Source organism: Meles meles, chromosome 16 (assembly GCF_922984935.1).
Source record: "Meles meles chromosome 16, mMelMel3.1 paternal haplotype, whole genome shotgun sequence".
NCBI classification, from domain to species: domain Eukaryota; kingdom Metazoa; phylum Chordata; class Mammalia; order Carnivora; family Mustelidae; genus Meles; species Meles meles.
In genome coordinates, this window is record NC_060081.1 from 19424858 (window position 1) to 19444340 (window position 19483).

The 19483-nt window shown below is 43.2% G+C and overlaps 1 long non-coding RNA gene across 2 annotated transcripts; it reads left to right on the plus strand.

Annotated features, from left to right (window-relative positions):
- Positions 1–1240: 1240 nt before the first annotated feature.
- On the plus strand, positions 1241–11214 carry LOC123926324. Of its 2 annotated transcripts, XR_006815219.1 has the most exons (4): positions 1241–1559; positions 6365–6634; positions 9385–9482; positions 11115–11214. It is a non-coding gene; the product is annotated as an uncharacterized LOC123926324 (long non-coding RNA). The 2 variants fall into 2 exon arrangements; XR_006815218.1 differs by lacking the exon at positions 11115–11214 and having other exon boundaries at positions 9385–9543.
- Positions 11215–19483: the final 8269 nt, after the last annotated feature.

The window sequence follows — 19483 nt, forward strand, 5'->3', positions numbered from 1 at the left end:
AGTGGTAGAGTCAGGAAGGTCTGGGCAAACGGAGATGGATTGGTCAACCCCCTGACTGGACCTCAGGGCCTCAGGTCCTGAGCAGGTCATCTCCAGAAGTGACCCATCTGTGACACTGTGCCTTCGGACACCTTCTGCAGTCGCACCTTCTCTCCTATGGCCTTCTGTCCTGCTCCCAGAATCCCAAGGTTCTTGATTCATCATCTGAATTCGCCTGCTCAAGGAGTGACCCACCACAGGGTAAGATTCCATGGAGAACAAGGCCCTGCCCTCAGGAAGCTTCTGTTTGGTAAACAGTCCGTAAACAACCAGGTTTTTAAGCCAGGTCTTCTGGAAATGTCTGTAGATTCTCCAACACTTTGGCCAGTATCCCCAACATCCCTACTGCTTTCTGTTGGAACCACCTGGCACACGTACCCCCCTCCCCCCCGATAAACTGGTTGTTCATCTCTGCAACCAAGTAGAACACAGGAAAGCCACAGCGCCAGAATTGGTCCCATCTTAGATCCAGGGTCCACATCCTCCCTGGGGTCCTCCGCACCTCCAAGCTCCCCCTTCTCTCAAGCAGATGTCAGGGCCACTCCACAGTCTTCAGCCCTGGGAACCCGCGCCCTCGTTCCCCTCCTGGACGACCCCAAAGCCTTCCGATGAGCACCACCTCAGCTCTGCTCAGAATCGCCCATTGCCGTCCCTCCTCTTCCAACAGGCTCCCCTGCGGAGAGGTTTCCCACCAAAGCTGCGGATGCAGTCCCAAGGACAGGTGATCCAAGGTAGAAGCCAGCACCACGGAGCAAGGTGGGAAGAGGGGGAGCTTCGGGTGTTCTTTAAGGGTAGCAGATACGCCACAGGATGGGAACTAAGCTGGGGAAAGAAAGAAGTGAAGTCAAGGAGAGATGACCTCAGGGAGAAGCTGGACCAGCTGTCAGGGGACCCAGGACAGCAAAGAATAGCTGTGCTAACCTTGAAAATAGAACTGTCAGTGATCTTCCCGTCAAAAAATGGGTTTATTCAAGAATGGTAGATAACTTGGGCCAAGCAGGCAAAATCCACTCAATTCCACAAGACAAAGGAGAGGAGGGTCTTTCACAGAGGAAACGGGGGATAAGCTGTTACAAACAAAATGTTCATTGGTGTAAACCGGGAGTTCAACGTGCAGCGGCTTTTCATTGGCTGAGTTGTGACAGTCTCCCATTGGCTGGGCTGGGGCAGGGGGAGGAGAGAACCCTTTCTCCCACCTGCACGGAGAGGGGTGGTAGCTAACTCACGTGCCTCTCCCCGTGCGGGATAATTAATTCTTCCCTTTGGGTCTGCAGTTGACCACCGACGGCAGGGCGTGAGAGCTCCCCCTGCTGGCCTCCTCACGCCCGTTCAGTGAGGTTTCCTTTTACCAGTTTTCCACGGCGGCAAGGGGGCACGTGAGCCCACCAGCTGCAAGGCCAAGTCGCTGTAAACAGGCGGACGTGGGAACTAGTGCTCCCTACAGCCGAACTGTCAGTTATCACCACGGCCAGGCTGTGGCTGTGGGAGGCCGCTGGAGTGACCCGAAGATGGTGGTGAAGGTGAGCCAGATGCCTTGGTCAGTGCGTGAACAGTGAGAAGAGGTGGGAGGTGCCAGCAGGGAGGAGGGAAAGAGCGGCACCTGAGCCCAGTGGCGGGTGCTCGCCATGTTTGTTTGTGTTTTTTTAAAGATTTTACTCATTTATTTGACAGAGAGCGAAATCAAAAGTAGGCAGAGAGGCAGGCGGGGGGCGGGAAGCAGGCTCCCTGTGGAGCAGAGAGCCCAGTTCCGGGCTCGATCCCAGGACCCTGAGATCATGACCCGAGACGAAGGCAGAGGCTTGACCCACGGAGCCACCCAGGCGCCCCCCCACGCCCCCGCCGCCGTGTTATTGACAGCGCTTGGTGACACTAATCTCAAGTGGTGCTCTTTGAAGGAGCGGGGCTGTGCTGGCGTGTTCTCGTGGAGGAGTAGTGATTTGTAAAGCGCTGCTAACCATTGCCTTTCACGTAGAGCGGCCTGGCTTGAATCTGTTGTTTCTCAGCTTCGTGCGTTTGAGGAATGAGTGAGTCCCTTGAATCCCGGTTTCCTCGTGTGCAGAGCAGGAAGAGGATCACAAAGCGCCTGGCTGAGCATAGGGGTTAAAGCTAGTTGATGGCATGATGTCCCCTTATTTTCACGTTTCATATTAGCCGTTTGTCCGTGTGTCAGACTCCTCGGTAAGACTGTGAGCTGTTTGAGGGGGCTGATTTCACACTGTGCCCTGTTCATGGCTCGCAAGGTAAGCACTCGACTAATGTTTTGGCAAGAATGTGGGCTTTGGGCCAGAGCCCCTCCCCAAGTCCCATGGGTACCTTTCACGGACACTTTTTTTTTTAACTCCTGCTCCTGCTGTGACTCTCATCCCTAGCCTTCGTGCCCCTCACTGAGATCGTGCGTCCTCTTGGACACTTCCAGGTAAACTGCTGACCCTGCCAGAGCTTCTGACTTCCCAGGCTTCCAAACCTGGCGGATTTTTCAGGAGAGCCTGGCAAAGGATCGCTGCGCCACCTGCTGGCGATACCCGGGAACTTCACCCTTTTCAGAACCTGGAATCCGGGGACAAGGAATCCCAAATCCAGAATGCAGGATCCAGGCCAGAGAGAAAGTAATGCCCCGAGCCACCTTTAATGAAGTATCCTTGGTGGACATGAATGCACACCACGCTCTCCCTTTGAAAACATACGCAGATAAGTGTTTTCCCGGCACATGATGACAGGACAGATACAATATGACATTTTGATAGTGATTTTTAATTAAATGTCTAATTATGTCAATTATTTGTAATTATTTATATGTTAATTGTTTATGAAGAATTATTTAATTACGACAGTTCCTGTCGTTGAACTGCTATAAGCTAGGTTTTTCACATACTTAAAAAAAAAAAAACCTCATTTAGTTTTTACATCTGCCTTGCTTCTGTTTTCCACGTGGGAAACCTGCAGCTCAGTAAGCTCTTCAGACCTGCACTCCCAGCGCACAGGACCAGGTAGGCAGTACAGCAGGTACTAAACCCAGGAAGGGGCGCCTGGGTGGCTCAGTTTGGTTAAGCACCTGCCTTCGGCTCAGGTCATGATGTGGGGGTTCTGGGATGGAGCCCCGCATTGGGTTCCTTGCTCAGCAGGGAGCCTGCTTCTCCCTCTGCCTCTACTGCTCCTTCTGCTTGTGCTCTCCCTCTCTCTGACAAATAAAGAAAATCTTAAAAAAAAAACAAAAACAAGACTGACTCAAGACTGTCTGACTCCAACCGCCCCTCCCCCCTCTCAACACTTGCAGGGAAGATCCTGGTCCTTTCCATGTAATTTTCCTTCCATTCTCCACCAGGGTGAGTGACCGTCCCTGGCATGGCCTCAGGTTTAGGCAGGTGCCGCTTCCAGCAGATTGAAGGACCGCTGATGTGTGGTCCAAGCCTGCTATGAGCCGTTCACCAGGTGTGCCCTCAATAGCCCCTGCCCCAACCCTGGGAGGGAGGTCCTCCTCTAATTGCCAAGTGAGAAAACCTGCCAGGAGTCACGGGGCTAGGAATCGCTGGTACCTCACGTCCAGGCTCTGAACCACCACTCAACAGGCTACTCTGGGGATTTTTCAGTATCAAATTGTGATTCGAATTTTTATCTTGATTTCGTAATATAAGAATGGTAATGCAGACCCAGTCCCCCAGTAAGGCAGTAGGTCTCCACCTCCTTCCCAGCCCCCACTTCTTGGCTCTTCCAGCCCTTCCAATGTCTTTATAGCCAAGTCCCTACAGTAAATCCCTGTTTACTGGAATTATTTGGAGTGTTTTTCTGATTGGACACCGATTAACACCTTCTAACAAGGAAGAAACATTCTTGGCATCAATCTCTTAGGCTCTCATGGAATAAAAAAACATTTGTTCCTGCCTTAACTTACATTTCCTGAGTCATACAATGTTTTAATTACTTTTAAGATCATGCTCTGGACCTCTCTGACGTGAACACCACTTTTTTTTAGATAATTGTGGAAGAATGATGTAGTTGACCTAAAAGCATTTGGGAACAGTGAAACAATATGACTGTTGGGAGTTGGTTGGTTTTGAAACATTAGCAGTTATTTTTTATTGTATTCATCTGTGATGTACTACATTCAGCAAAGTAGCTGGTGATTTTTTTTTTTTAAGATTTTATTTATTTATTTGACAGAGATCCTAAGTAGGCAGAAAGGCAGGCAGAGAGAGAGGGGGAAGCAGGCTCCCTGCTGAGCAGAGAACCCGATGTGGGGCTCAGGACTCTGGGATCGTGACCTGAGCCGAAAGCAGAGGCTTTAACCCACTGAGCCACCCAGGCGCCCCTGATTTTTTTTTTTTTTTTTTTAATAAAGATTCAAACAATTCCCTCTTCAGACACTCTACTGAGAAAGGAAAAACTGCCCTACCCTGAAATCTGGCTGGCAGAACAGACACAAAGCCAGCTGCAAAGTTAACTAGAAATAGTGTTACTCCCAAGGTCACAAACCCCCGTTTTGAGTGACTTCTGTTTTCTTGGTGAGAAACTGTGCTCTAAAATCATTGGCTGTCGGAAACTTTGCTCTTTAAAATGCAGTCGGTGAGAATGAAAGTCCCACTTTTGCCAGAAGATCTATGTCTTTAACATAGTGAAACAGGCAGTTTCAACCCAAATGCAGTCTCCAGATAAGGGTTTTCTAGACAAGACATTTCTGTAGCTATCTTCATTTGCTAATTTCCAAGAAGCAAAGCTGTGAGTCTAGATTTGCAGTTAACACCCAAAACTGACCTCTAACGCGCAGCCCGTTTGCTTGAGGCTATCCAAACATTACTTCATTTAAATTTTACCTAAACTCCCTTCCCCCAAATTACATAATAACCTTATCTCTTTCTTCCTTTGGTCAAATGCCGCAGGGCTCTGCTGGTATGCAGGCTCTATTTCCTTGAACCAATAAACCTGACTTTGTCAGACTTGGGGTTAGTCCAGATGGCCTTTGGCTGAGCCGAGCAGGCTACGACAGCATCCACAGATCCAAATGTTCTGCCTCATATTGAGGACCACCCTCTCCCTTCCCAGCCATCAGGAAAGCTGAATTCTTATTCAGAGTTCTTTGACAGGCATAAAATAGATCAAAGAATAGAATGGGTTGGAAGCAGTTATTCATCTAAATTCAGAGACAAGCAAACAAGATCGTCTTTATTCCCCAACAGAGGATGTGGCCAAATTATTCTTACAATCCACATTTAGTGATTTGCTCCCTAGAAGATGGTGATGAGTAAATGCTTAATATCACTATCAAAGCTGTATTGGAAGGCCCCGTTCTGTAACCTGTGAGACATTTTGTCTCCAACAATTTATTAAGTATCGGCTTAGTTAGAACCCCTCAGTAAGTTTTGAGATGTCCTGCCATGATAACCAGTAACTTCCATATCATCGGTTTAGTGGAGTTAGATTGTATCATGATGTTTTGTTTATCTATTGCTATGTAACAAATTACCCCCACACTCAGCAGTTGAACACAACGAACATTTATCATGTCACACAGTTTCTGAAGCCGGGAATTCTCATTATGCACATTGCTAGAGTTCTTATGGAATTTAAATCCAGATAAAAATAAAGTTGCTACTGCTCCTAATTGAATGGAGATACTATATATGTAAATTACGTTCATATAAATGCAACTTTATGAAAGCCTTTGTCATTGTCTGCATTTGTATATACAGTCTGCATTTTCCACATTACTCAGGTCAGGAATACAAATGTGGTTTGTGTTAGGATCCATAACCCATGGAAATGGCACAGGTCAAGAGTTGAGCAAGTCAGGGGCACCTGGCTGGCTCAGTTGGTGGAGCACAGGACTTGTGATCTCAGGGTTGTGAGTTTGAGCCCCACGTTGGGTGTGGAGATTACTTGAAAATAAAATCTGAAAAATAAGAGCATGTTTATGATATCAAAATATTTTAGGAAAACAAAATAACAATTAATTAATGATTCTGTTCATATGATTGTGCCCAAAGAAAAACTAAGTGGGAGATCATATATATATATATATATACATATATATATATATAATAGTATAATTAATTAGGATCCTGAAGTAAACTTTTGCTTTATACAATAACCCATGTTGCAATGGCCATTTAAAGTAAACCAGCACTGTCCTCCTTTTTTTTTTTTTCTGTCCTCCTATTTGTCTTAAAAATAGAAAAGGTATGGAGTGCCTGGATGGCTCAGTTAGTGGAGTGTGTAGCTTCTGATCACAGGGTCGTGGGTTAGAGCTCCACCAAAATGCCCAATGTGGAGCTCCAACCCACCCTGATGCAGATTATAATACGTATTTATTCTACATGGCATATTTTTATAGGTGACATCATATTCAACATGCAGTCTGGTAACCTGTCCATATTTGAAACACCTCATCAGGACTTCACAGAAGATGAGGCAGAGTGGAGTACCAGCTGGTCCAGGGCAAGGGACTCCAGCAGACCTGAGGCTGAGTACTGGTACGCCACGTACTACTGCCCGACCTTGGACAAAGTACTTGACCTCTGTGACCTTCCATTTTCTCCAGAGTAAACTGGGAGTAATAATACATAAATGCCATCCGAGTTGTCGTGAAGATTAAATGAGATGTGTAAGTACCTCTGGGTGCTGTGCCTGGCATGTCAGTCATTCTTCACGTGGCAGCTGTAATTATAGTCGGTCCCACATAAAAAAGGCAGTGAAACCAGGTACAAATATAGAGCCATTTTCAGGGTCCGTGGGTCAATTTGAGAAGTTAAAATGCTGTTAATAAATACTAAAGAATGTATACGGGTAAGCATAAAGCTCTTTTGTGATAATTTCCATGTTTTGTCTCCTTTTATTTTTCTGTTAGTCTAATATACCTTCACCCATACCTTTATGCATAGTCTTTCTGCATCATTTTGTTTGGGGTCTGTGTCTTGCTTGCAGCATATTGTTGGGTCTAGTTTTATGCCTCAAAGTGAAATTATTACTCTTTTTTTTTTTTTTTTTTTTTGGTATATATAGAGAGATCACAGGTAGATAGAGAGGCAAGGAGAGAGAGAGGGGGAAGCAGGCTCCCTGCTGAGCAGAGAGCCCGATGCGGGGCTCGATCCCAGGACCCTGAGATCATGACCTGAGCCGAAGGCAGAGGCTTAACCCACTGAGCCACCCAGGCGCCCCTTATTACTCTTTTAGTAGATGAGTTATGCCCGTTCACATTTATTGATGTAACTGGTATGTTTGGTCTCTGGCCAATTTTATAGTGATATCTATTTTATTTGCCGTACTTCCTTTTCTAAAAGATGTGCATTCTTGGAGTGCCTGGGTGGCTCAGGTAAGTGTCCAGCTCTTGGTTTCGCTCAAGTCATGATTTCAGAATCATGAGATCAAACCCAGAGCCTGCTTCAGATTCTCTCTCTCTTTCTGCCCCTCCCTCTCTCTACCCCCACGCACACACACTCTCTTAAGAAAAAAAAAAGTGTGTATTCTTTACTATTATTTATTAAAACATTCTTGGTATTTAGGAAAGTTCATATTTTCTTCTGGTGGTTACCTCTGTACTTAGGTCCAATGGTCCTAATGTACTTAGGTCCGCTAGGTCCAATGTTGGACTTGAACTCTCAACCCAAGATCAAAAGTCGTGTGCTCTACCGACTGAGCCAGCCACATGCCCCTGTGTGCTCAGAAATTTTTGACTGAATACCAGAACACCAGAATTTTTTTTTTTAACTGAATATTGTATCTTGTTTTGAGTACTAGATGTTTTTGTATTCCTATAAATATCATTAAGCTTTGTTCTGGGATGAAGTTAAGCTATTTAAAGATAGTTTGATCCTTTCCATTTTGTTTTTTCGGTTGGTTAGATGGGATCAGAACAGCCTTTCGTCTGTGACTAATACGACTCCATTACTGAGGCAGTAACTTTCTGAGTACTCTGCTTGCTCACCGTGAGTTGTGAGGCTTCCCACTCAGGCTGGTGAGCGCAAGAACAATTCCTAGCCCCTTGTGACCTCTCAGGATTGTTCTCTTTAATCTGAAAGGCTCGTTCCTTCCACAGCCTTGAGTACTTTCCTGGTAAACATGCACTGAGGAGACTAGAAAAAGACCCTCTGCCAATCTTGGGTGCTGTGTGCGTGTGTGTGTGTGTGTGTGTGTGTGTGTGTGTACACACGCAGCTGTCTCCTGACACCTTGCCCTGCACACGATAGCCGTTTGGGCCTCCCAGAACTTCTGATTCCATTTCCTCAACTCAGGGAAACCCCTGGGCTCTCCTTCGCTCCCCCACAACCTGGAGATAGTCTCCAGACAGCAAGGTCGGCACTCACTCTCCTCTCCTTGTATGTTCCCTCTCTCAGGAATCCTTGTTCTTCCTTATGTGAGGTGCAATGTCTGAAAACCATTGTGTCACAGCTTTTGTCTTTTTTTTAGTCATGTTAAGGGGGGAGAGTGAATCCCGTTCCTGTTACTCTATCGTGCTAGAGGCAGAGTCCTTTGTAAGTTTTTTTTTTTTTTTTAAGATTTTATTTGTTTATTTATTTGACAGCGAGAGAGAGATCACAAGTAGGCAGAGAGGCAGGCAGAGAGAGAGAGAGGGGGAAGCAGGCTCCCTGCTGAACAGAGAGCCCGATGTGGGACTCGATCCCAGGACCCTGAGATCATGACCTGAGCCTAAGGCAGGGGCTTAACCCACTGAGCCACCCAGGCGCCCATCCTTTGTAGGTTTTTAATGCCCTTGCTCTCCTGTTTTCTTTTCTTTTTTTTTCCCCTTTTTTGATTTTTATTTCATAACTGGAAGTTTGTACACCTCAATCCTTTTCACCTATCTTATCCTCCCCTCCCCCTCACCCAGCTTCTCTCTGGTAACCACCGGTTTGTTCTCTGTATTTAAGAGTCTTTTATTATTTGGGGTGGTTTTTGCTTTTTTTTTTTTTTTTTTAGATTCCACATATAAGTGAAAACACATGGTATTTGTCTTTCTCCAACTGACTTACTTAGCATGATGCCCTCCAGGTCCATCCATGTTGTTACAAGTGGCAAGATCTTGCTCTTTTTTTTTTTTTTTTTTAAATTTATTTAGATCTTGCTCTTTTTTATGGTTAAGTCATATTCCTGTGTGTGTACCACATATCACATCTTTTTTTTATTCATTTATCTCTCGATGGACACTTGTATTGCTTCCATAACTTGGCTGTTGTTTAAGTAATCCTGCAATGGGCATAGGCCTGCATGTACCTTTTTGGATTCATGGTTTCATTTTCTTCAGGTAAATACCCAACAGTGGAATTCCTGGATTGTGTGGTATTCCTACTTTTAATGTTTTAATGTACTTCCATACTGTTTTCCACAGTGGCTAATGGGGTTCCTTTTCCTCCACAGCGTCATCAACACTTGCTATTTCTTGTCCTTCAATACTAGCCATCCTGACAGGCGGGAGGTGGATCTCACTATGGTGTTGATGTGGAATTTCCCTGATGGTGAGTGATGCTGAGCATCTTTTCATGTGTCTGTCGGCCCTCTGGATGTCTTCTTTGGAAAAATGTCCTCTTCAAGTCCTCTTCCCATTTCTTAATTGGATTATTTGGGGTTTTTTGAGTTGTAAATATTCTTGATATATTTTGGATATTAACGTCCTACTGGTTGCATCATTTACAGATATTTTGTCCCATTAATAGGTGTCTTTTGGTTTGTCAACAGTTTTCATTGCTGTGCAAAATGCTTTTATTTTGGTGTAGTCCCAGTAGTTTATTCTTGCTTTTGTTACCATTGCCTGAAGAGAACTATCCATAAAAATTTTCTGTGGTTGATGTCCAAGAGATTACTGCCTATGTTTTCTTTTAGGAGCTTTCTGGTTTCAGTCTCATGTTTAGGTCTCTCCTTTATTTTCTTATTTAATTTTTATCATCTGGTTCATTTTTTTAATCAGTATCCTTTAAAGCCCACCTATTATCTACAATAACCAATAATCTCATTCTATTTTCTACTTTCTTGTTCCCTTCTCTGATATTTAGTTTCTCTGTTTCAATTTTGTTATAATATATAACTTCTGTACACTGGTCTTCTACCTTTGTCCCAATTTTTTATTTAATCTTAGAGGTACATTTACATGCTTCAAAGTACTCACCATCATGTTTCCTGAACTTTTCGCAGTCATCATTTGGTTAAATAATACTCATCCTGTAGTAAATCTCAAGGAGGATGGATGGATGCAGATTTCCCTATGTTATTTTTTCTTTAGCCTTGATATTTGAAGAACAACTTGGTTGGATAAAACCCTTGGGTTTTCTTGGATTTTTTTTGGTGTTTTGTTGTTTGTTTGTTTTTTTTTAATTGTGTCCATTGTTGCTTTCTTGATATGTAGACTGAAAAGTTTGCTGCCAGACTAATTCTTCTTTCTTTTGTAACTTACTTGATATTTTTGCCTGGAGGCCTTTAAGACTTTATCTTCTTTTTGAGATCTAATAGTTTTATTAGGCAGTGTCTCAGAACTGGTATCTCTGGGGTGATTTCCCCAGTACCCAGTGAGCACATTCAGTGAATAGGTCTTCTCTCATTTCTTCTTGCCATTCTGGTCAGTCATCAAATTAATACTCAAATCCCACAAGTAACTAGATAGTTATGTGCCTCAATCAGAAAAGATCAACACTTTGAATTAAAATATCAATTTGACTGCTAAATGCTAACCCACGGGAGTTCTAACCAGCAACCTGATAGAATATTGTATGGAGAAGCAGACCATACAACAAATGTTATAGAAGCAAAACAGATTTTTACTCACTTTCCAGTACGCTTTGTAAAACTTATGGAAAACTAAAAAAACAAAACAAAACAAGACAAAACAAAAACTTATGGAAAACTGGTTTCTTTATGACAGCAAACTCACATTGGAGTGAGTTCAGGTTATTCAACACTGAGATGCTGCTGGATATTAACAATGTTTCTTAGTTAACAAGTATGAAGTAATACCACATGTAAGAGAATGTAACAGACTTCCATTCATGTAACAGCCCCCTAGATTTACAAGATGTTAACATTTTGCTTCAGATTTCCTAAAGAAATAAAGTGATACCCTTAACCCTTTCCTCTCCCTTCTTTCTTCCTTTCCCCAGGGTCACTGCTATGCAACAGATGGCCAGTATATCATCCCACATTTATTTTCACAAACCATGTGTTCCCCCACACAGTATATCATACTGTTTTATGTTCTTTAAAAATTAATATAATTGGAATCTTTTGCCAGTATCTTTCTGTAGCATTATGTGTTTATGCTTTATTTTATGGTACATGTGGTAGGCAGACTAATGGCCTGCCAATGGTTTCCGTATCTAATCCCCAGAATCTGTGAATGGGTTGGCAAAAGGGACTTCGTCTTTGTGATTAAGTTAAAGATCTTGAGATGAGGAGATTATTCTGGAATATCTGGGTACAGCTAATGTAATCACAAGTCTTTCTAAGTGAATGAGGGAGGTAAGAGAGTCTGAATCGGAGTGATGTAATGTGAGAAAGACTCAGTCGGCTACTGTGGGCTTTGGAGACGGGGCCACGGGCCAAGAAATACGGGCAGCTTCTAGAAGCTGGAAAAGGCAAGGAAAATGAGTTCTCCCCTACAGCCTCTCCGAAGGAATGTAGCTATGCTGACACCTTAATTTAAGTTCATTGAGAACCATTTTAGACTTCTAACCTCCAAAACTTTAGGACAATAAATGTGTGGTTTTGTTTGGGTTTGTTTTTAAGATTTTATTTATTTATTTGACAGAGAGAGTGAGAGAGCACAAGTAGGGGGAACAGTGGGGAGAAAGAGAGGTAGAAGCAGGCTTCCCTCTGAGCAGGGAGCCTGATGTGGAGCTCAATCCCAGGACCCTGGGATCATGACCTAAGCTGAAGGCGCCCCAATTAGTGTTGTTTTAAGCCACTAAGTTTGTGATAATTTGTTACAGCAGCCATAGGAAACTTACACAGTATATATTTTTGACAAATTAGCTCCCATAGGGGCACCTGGGTGGATCAGTCATTAGGCATCTGCCTTCAGCTCAGGTCATGATCCCAGGGTCCTGTCATTGAGCCCCACATTGGGCTCCCTGCTCAAAGGGAAACCTGCTTCTCCCTCTCCCACTCCCCCTGCTTATGTTCCCTCTCTTGCTGTTTCTCTCTCTCTGTCAAATAAATAAATGAAATCTTTAAAAAAAAAAAAATTAGCTCCTGTAAAAAAGGGATAACACGTGAAGGATAAGACCCAGTTAAATACAAAACTCACTTTACATGAATGAATTGGATCTTGCTCTGTTTAATGAGGTTAAATTAGGGCTTCTCCTTACTTAAAAAAATAATAATAATAATGCTAATCACTTTTATTCATTATGCCAGAGACCTAAGTCATAAAAATTGGGAGAAATGAAAGAGTCTGATGTAGCTCTTACACATATACAATAAAAGGTTTCCTTAATGTAAATGGGCATAACTATTAAGAATATAGGATTTTTGTAAAAAATTGAAGTCCAGTATATTTTGAAGTTTGGAATCTATAATAAAGATAAAATATAATAAACAAAGGAAGGATATATCTGCCCACACATGGAAGGTTAAAATTTCCAGACAAATGATGGTCCTCATAATTTGATATTAGAAAAATCCTCAGCAACATAAAAAGCAGACCCACAATAGTTCCACTTGGCATGATTTTCCTGCAGAGCCTCTATATATAGCTTTATTTTGGAAAAAGAAATAAGCTACTATGTATAGAGACAGAAACTGTGAAAAATAAAATTAGTAAATACCAAGCTTCAGAACTATTTGCATTCATGTCAAAATATTTCATTATAATCATCTTAAATTCCCACAATTTAATTTCCCTCCAAATTTCTTTTTAATGATTTCCTACAAACTCGTAGAAATTTAAAATTGGTGATTTTTCTGAGCATGCCTAAGAAAGTATCCTGGGATTTCTCTGTATTTTTCACAATTGATTATTTTGAGCCTTTTGAAATCACAGGGTTCAATAACCAGTGCAACAAGTCCTCCATATCTTTTTCCATCTATTAAGTGATGGAAAATCATGAGTTCCCCCCAAAACAAAAATGATCCAAGATCTGAGACCTGTGAAATGGCTCTCAGCTTAAGGATAAGCTGAAGTAGACAATGAGAAACATTTCTTTTTCAATGAGAAACTTTTAAAATGTCTTTGAACCTAGGTGAAATGATAGGCAAATAAGTTTTTCAGCGTGAAAAAATACAATAAGAAAAGTGTTTTATTTAAGCAAAATTCACATAACATAGAATTAGCCTTTTTTTTTTTTAGGAGGTTGGGGCATGAGGGAGATGGGGAGAGAAAATCTTAAGCAGGTTCCACACCCAGCCCAACATAGGGCTCAATCCCACGACCCCGAGATTATGGTCTGAGCCAAAATCAAGAGTCGGACGCTTAACTGACTAAGGCATTCAGGGGTCCTAGAATTAGCCATTTCAAAATGTGCAATTTGGTGAGGTGCCTGGGTGGCTCAGTGGGTTAAGCCTCTGCCTTCGGTTCAGGTCATGATCTCAGGGTCCTGGGATTGAGCCCCCATCGGGCTCTCTGTTCGGCAGGGAGCCTGCTTCCCCCTCTCTCTCTGCCTGCCTCTCTGCCTACTTGTGATCTCTCTCTGTCAAATAAATAAATAAAATATTTTTTTAAAATGTACAATTTGGTGACATTTAGTACATTCACAATATTGTGCAACAAAATAATATCTTTTATATGTATTTTCACAGACCTTTAAGACACATAATTATTCACCAAGTGTTAATATATAATTTCTACAAAGACTCTAATCATCTCAGCTAAAAGAGGTTAAGTATCAAAAAGCTGTCAAACAGTGACAACTCTGTCCTTTCTGATGCCAGCAAAGGTGTCCAAATCCCTTCAGCTAAAAAGTCAACAGAGATCAAAGAGGCTTCTAATGTTACCGCCGAGAAAAAATGTATGCTGTCTTTACACATTTTAATAAATCAGTCATGCCCAGTGACCTACTGGGTGGATAATGTTTCACAGGCTTTTCAAGAGAGAACAGTCACAATGACCAGGGTGAATTTCATAGGTATTTGTGACATTAGCAATAATGACCCCATGCTGATGTTTGTAATTTTTAGTACAATGTAATTTGGTCTTGTAATTTTTTAGCCACTTAGCAACTTCATATATAAGACCCAAATATTTGGAAAAGCTGATAAAATGATTTTTTATTCTCCAGTTAATTTGAACATAGACACTCTTGAATACTCATGGGATGTCACCTACTGAAGGAACAGTTTTTCCCCTTCTTTCACCTTTGAATCTGCCATTACCGCTTCCTATTGGCAGAAGGTGACAAGAAGTCAGCCCGCAAGACTGCTGGGGACTCCAAGATTCCACACTCCAAGAGGGTTTGCAGACTTCCAGCTTTCATATCACAGAACCAACTAGAAAAGGGGCATTTCAGTTATAAGAGACAATTGGCCAATAGTTAGCACAGTCTACCTCTTCAATTATTGTCTAAATGTCCATTCACCACGACCAAGAAACCTCATGCTCCCACCTCAAAAGATGCAAGTACACATTATACAAATAAAGATAAAGGGGAGATTTAAAGGCTCTTCCTTCATTGTATCCCACCCTGGGTGATATTAATTCCTGTCCATATGTTCTATAATCCAAGAACCAAATTAGAAAGTTAATCATCACCCTCACTCCGCATATAAAATGACAGAGAAAAGGAGGAGGGAAATTTTTACCGATGAATATATAAACAACAAGAAAGAAAATATACCATCTGCTAAAGTCCTTTCCTTATTATATAACTGGTCAAAAGGCCATGGTTGATAAGCCTCACTTCTTTCTCCCGCTATTCATTCCATGTTCCTTTTCATCTCTGGTAGCGACTCAGGTGAGTTTCTTCCCCCAGAGGATTGATCCCAACCTTCTCTGCTGAAAGGACTGGTTCTTTAGCAGTCCTCTCTTTACTCGTTGCTGTAGCCTTCTTTTACGTTTTACTAAGAGGTTTCCCACACATCATGCTCCCTTTGTGTATCAGGAGCCCTTTCCTCTTGGTAAACAGGATCAGTCACCCAGACAACCTGCCTGTTGGTTCAAGGGCATGAAGAACCCCTATGGTCAAATGCCAGTCCCTGCAGTGAACCTGCCCACCAGGTGGATCCCTTTGGAGATGGTGCCATATTGGAGGCCAAGCACTGACATCTGTTGGTGGCGGAGCCTGCGTGTAGTGACCGCAGTAGTAAGACCACTCTTGTGAAAGGAAGCATAGGTTGTTGAGTCCACACATTGTCCACATCCCCACCTGCACCAGGCAAAGGCAGGGCTGGCAGAAAAAGAGGCTAAGTGACATCCACAGAACGGGTCATGGTGGTGTTCTGATTGTGAGGGTCCTCCTCTGCTCTCTGGTGCACATTCACATGGGGTGTTAGATGTTTTCCCAGCTTTGGCCCATTCAAAGCTGTCAATGCACACTCCCCCTTCTCAGGCCTCCTCTTCCCCAGTCTTAGTTGCCAGGTCCCTGGCTATCTAGCCAAACCATTAACGATATAGGCCATCTCTTTGTTTGTCTCTTCATCCGGGCAGTCCTGCCCAGGATTTGTCTCCCATGTCATCTTTCAGATGGCCTTCTGGGTGAAGCCACAATGTTGCAGCTGTCCACTTCTGGCTGACTGAATCATAAACTGAGCTTAAGGGGCGCGTGAGTGGCTCAGTCAGCTCAGCGTCGGACTCTCGATTTCGGCTCGGGCCATGATCTCAGGATTGTGGGATTGAGCCCTGCATCCAACTCAGTCTGAGTGGGGAGTCTGCTTAAGATTCTCTCTCTATCCCTCTGTCCCTCCCCCCATACCCTCAGAGCACACACACACACTCTCTCTCTCTCAAAATAAATAAATAATTAATTAATTAATTAAAAAACACGAAGCTTAAGTTTTTCCGCAGTGATCTGGTCATAGAAAACTCCCCTTTGGAACTAGGTTATGTGGGCTGTAACCTGCCATCTCAGAACCAGAAGACCATTTCTTATCTAGGTCCTGGTAAAATAAATGATGCCCATTCTTCAGCTAAATGCTTGCATCACTGGGCTCAGTTATTGGTTCTGCTTGAGAGAGGAAAAAGAGAAATGAAGCAGATGCAGAAATCATATCTTCACAGCAGCTAAAGAACTATTTCAGGAATTGTCTACTGGAGAAATAATGAGAACCCAAACTGAGCTTCAAGAAAGCCAAAAGACCACAGCACTACATTTGGGGAAAACAAAACAAAAGAAAAAAACAACTGGTCTCTTTCCCCTTTCTACTCATTCATCCATTGATTTTTTTTCTTATTTTTCAACTTGTTTATTCATCTGTTGTAACATTCATTGATCGTCTACTTCATGCCAAGCACAGAGTGGCTACAACAGTGAACAAAACAAAGCCCATGCCCTCAGAGCCTCTATCACAGAGGCGGGCAATGCGACAATTAGGTGAGTTAATACATACATAGTACATAGAATAGGGCCTGTCATACATTAAGCACAGAGGAAATGTTGTTTTTATATTCCTTTTTCTACCCATAATGTCACATAGAAAGAGAGAAAACTTGAGAGTGAGAAAGGAGCCTTATAGGGTAGACAATCCAATCTTCACACTAGAGATACAGAAATGGGGGCCCAGAAGAGGCCCCTCAGGTTACCAGTGGTGGGGCCCCCATCACAACATGAGACCAAGGTGAACACTCCCAGGTGTGATTTGAGAGATCCCATCATTGAGTCAGACAACTAAATATATGTGCCAGCCCCATCAGTCCATAATTACAGAACTCTGGGCAGGCTCCTCTGATCTGTGGGGAAAAGGAGGAGGATCGTGAGAGGTTCCTCTGAGACCCTGAATATGATGGTGTCTTTACAGAGAAAGTTGATCCTAATTGTGAGAGGAGAAACTTCAGTGTTTCCTTCCTAGTCTTTTCTGATTTTGTCTTAAAAGGATTTTCTTGAAAAATGGAATAGAGTATAGCCAGTGAGAACCACCTCTGCCTAAATTTAACCAAAGGAAAGTCTTGGGATGCTTTAGGGATGGCCACAGACTTGAAGGAGAGCCAGAGGGACGCCTGGGTGGCTCAGTGGGTTAAGCCTCTGCCTTCGGCTCGGGTCATGATCCCAGGGTCCTGGGATGGAGCCCCACATCGGGCTCTCTGCTCAGCGGGGAGCCTGCTTCCCCCTCTCTCTCTGTCTGTTGCTCTGCCTGCTTGTGGTCTCTCTCTGTCAAATGAATAAATAAAATATTAAAAAAAAAAAAGAAAGAAAGAGAGCCAGAGTTCCTGGCTTCTAGAGGTCTGGTTCAGGAGCCCAGGGAATGCGCTCCAGAGTCCTGGCCTCTGAACGAATGTTCTCCAACTCTCTCCGGTTTTGTGCTGCTCTAATTCAGGTCCTGGGAGAGAGCTCCTCTTTGAGTTACTTGCCAATACTTGAGTGAGAGAGGGAAAGCATCTTGAGTGATACTCCTAGCAAGACTGTATCCAGCGTAGAAGGCTATTTACACAAAACAAAGCAATGGTCCTCCTAGCAGAGGAACAGGAAATGCGCCCTGGGCAGGCACTCCCAACAGATGTCCACCACACTTAGCTCAGTGGTTGGTCACAGAAATATGTTCCCCGTCAAATCTTAATCCACCAACATTGTCCCTTCGTCTCCTTACCTGTTAAATGGAGTAGAGGAAACCTACATGCAGTGGTTAATTTCATGTTGATTTGACTGGGTTAGGGGATGCCCATATAGCTGCTCATACATCATTTCTGAGTGTGTCTGTGAGAATGTTTCCCAAGAGATTAGCATTTGAATCAGTAGACTAAGTAAAGAAGATCATCCTTACCAACACAAGTGGACATCCCCCCAGTCCATTCAAAGTGTGAATAGAACAAAAGAAGAGGAAGAGTGAATTTTTTCTTTTGGTTGATCTAGGACATTCCATCTTCTCCTGTCCTTGAGCATTGGTGCTCCTGGTTCTCAGGCCTTTGGACTCAGACTGGGACTTAATACTGTCAGCCCTTTGATCCTCTGGCTTTTGAACTCAGATTGGGACGATCAACTTCCAAGGACAAAGACCAAAATCCAATACCATCAGCCCCTTCAGTAGCTAGAGTAATGCTGTGGAAACTCTCACCTACCAGCAGTCCGTCTTGGCCTCTGGCTTCTGATGCAAAGTTCTGCGTCAGTCCAGGTCCTCCAAGAAGCCAACCCCAAGATGAGATGAATGGTGCAAGCATTTTATTATGCCTGTGAGAGATAATGGGGAGGGAACCGGGAAAGTTTGGAAGCAGCATTAACACCCATGCAAATTTGACCCTGAGTGAAAAAGACAGAGAAGAAAGACTGACTGGAGGTGTCCTAGACCTCTGTGCGACGTGAGGAAGGTTCTGCCAAAGGAGAGCCTTCCAGCCAAACTTGGCCATCAGAAGAGATCCATGTCTTCCAAGAATGCAGATGCCTCCACTTCTCTGGCTGAAGCACCCTATCACTGGCCAGAAGCAGGCCAGCAGCAGCGGTCGGTTACACCCCTGCTGTTTGAGGTCAATGAGATTCACTGTAGAGCCAAAGCAGGTTCATGGTCATCTGGGCCTAAAGGAGTGTTCTGACCCAATATATGAAATTCTGAGAATCTAGGTCTGTAGACTGCAAATGTTCATGTAATATCTAAATGATTATTCATTTTGTATCATACCTTCCTCGTGAGATCTCTGATTTTTTCTTTTTTTAAGAAAAGCCCATGTCCTTGGCTAAATATTAGATACTCCTAATTGAAGAGAGCACTAAATTCTGAATTTCTTGACTTCAGTCTTGGCAATCTAAGAGTATAATTACAAGAAAATTGCCCCTGATCCTGATGCTAATGCCCAGCTTTGCAACTTTTGAACTTGTCCTATTAATTCACTCATAAATTAATATGCCTCTCATGAATCAAATGGTTTACAAGCCATCATGCTAATTTATTAATGTTAAAAGAAGATAAAATCTTTGTAGTAAGCCACGACTGTGGGTTTGATATTAGATCTCATAGATCTTAGGAAGCAGAATTAGAGATCAAGGCTGCAAGGTAAGCATGGTGACCAAGGAAAGGAGGGGGTGGGGGAGGCTTTATGGATCTCTTCCACACCACTGGTAGGCATGTTGAGCTTCTACATGGAAGAGGGATCCAAGGTTTTGGCATCTTCTCCCTGGCATGTGGAGATGGGCAGCTGCTGATGGGGCACTGACTCAGCCTTAGTAATAACACTGTTTTATCACCTTCCATCCTCTCCTGCTCGATGGTAGTCAGTTAATGAGAATTTTAATCTTGCTGAATAATCTGTTTATTCATTCACAAACCCTTATATGAACATGAACATGAACAATAAACTCTTAAAATTGAACATGGTTATGGTACTGGGTATTGGGACTACAATGCCAAGTAAGGTATGAACTTTCTCTGCACTTGCCGTGATAATGAAAAATATGTA